Below are 1,612 nucleotides of genomic sequence, written 5' to 3' on the forward strand. Positions count from 1 at the left end.
GATTGTGTGGGCAGGCTGCGCATATGAGACGAATCTGAAATAGTGTGAAAGAGTGGGGCTCACAGAAAGGAGTCACAGACAGGCTATCCTTGAGGTTGTCTGGTCCAACCTGCTACCCACTGCGATCTGTCGAGATTTAACCAACACATGCACTTCAAAGTGGCTCCTTATACTGGTATATCCAGGTGTCCACTGGGTTCTCTAGCTATGCTTTCAGGCAGGCAGCATTCTCTAAACTATAGGATTTATTTTATTGTCTTTCCTTACAGATGTCTTCTCCAGAATAGGCTACAGCACTGAGAGTCCCTCTGCCAGCTTTGCCATGGGCTGCCATCCCCACCTAAAACATAGCACTATAAACCCCTTAAAAGGCCAATAGCCCCTGTCTGGTGAGCTCTGGAAGAGATGGGGTGGAAAAAAGCTCCTCTTTACTCAACCGGTTGCCACGTTGCTCCCCTAGTCTCCTCAAAACCAATACACTGACCATGATCTATGCAAATTTCTTTATTGAAGAGTTTAAAAAGAGGATAATAACGCTAGCTGATAAAAAGCCAGCAATAGTTAACCTTCACTGAGTACTTAACTATATGCTCACCACCGTGCTGAGAGCTTTACGTGCATGACTTTGTTTCATCTTTACAACAGCCCTCTGGACTAGGTGGTATATTATGATCTTAATTTTACAAAAGAGGAAACTGAGACCCGGAGAGATTTAGGAACTTCCCCAAAGTCACACATCCAACTCAATGGTGGGGTGAAATTTAAGCCCAGTGAGTGCAGCTTCGGAACCTGCATCTGCACCCACGGTGCTGTCTGTAGACTCTCTCAAGAGAGCGCCAGCTACTGAAGAAAAGGTGGCTTTTCTTCCCCAAGGCTTGGGCTTTTCTTTCCAAGCTCCTTCACTTTCAGCTCTCTCCATGTAAAACTTCCACTCCTTTTCCTTGGGAAACTCTACCCTGTCTCACCAGAAGAGCTCCCTGTCCTTGTATCTTTGTCCCCCATACACTGTCCCAAGTGTGAGTCCTGTGAGCTTGAATAACACCTGAAGCTCCAGGTAAGCCTGGTGCTCGTCAACACTCAGGATTGGGAGGGTGGGTCCAGCGTCACATTATTAACTGCCCAACGCTGGAGGTGGATAAAGGTGGACACAGATCTCCACCCCCCACCAAAGCTTTCTTTCACTGTGGGCCTGCCAGTTCCTTTAATAACTGATTTATCAAAGGTAGGCATATCTTCCAAAAATGTACATTAATTTTTTCAATTAAAAAGACATATATTAATAGACTTTTTTGAGGACAGTTTATGTCCACAGAAAAATTAAGCAGTAAATTCCAAATCCCATTATGCCCTCTCCCTTCCCCAATCCAGTTTCCCTTACAATTTTTTTTTTTTTTTACCACCAAAATGGCTCTATTATTGTCACTGACAACAGGCAGAACACTGCAATTGTATCATTATTTTGTTTGGTTTCTTAAATATTACTTAAGTGTGCATTAAAAATATATGTTTACATTTAACAAATGTGACACATTAAAGAAGTCCTCTGTAAACATAATCCCTTCTCAATAGATTTTCCTGCTTTGTTTCATACATAAATAACTTAATCTACAAA

The sequence above is a fragment of the Propithecus coquereli genome, unplaced genomic scaffold (genome assembly GCF_000956105.1).
Source record: "Propithecus coquereli isolate 6110/MARCELLA unplaced genomic scaffold, Pcoq_1.0 Scaffold435, whole genome shotgun sequence".
In the NCBI taxonomy this organism is placed as follows: domain Eukaryota; kingdom Metazoa; phylum Chordata; class Mammalia; order Primates; family Indriidae; genus Propithecus; species Propithecus coquereli.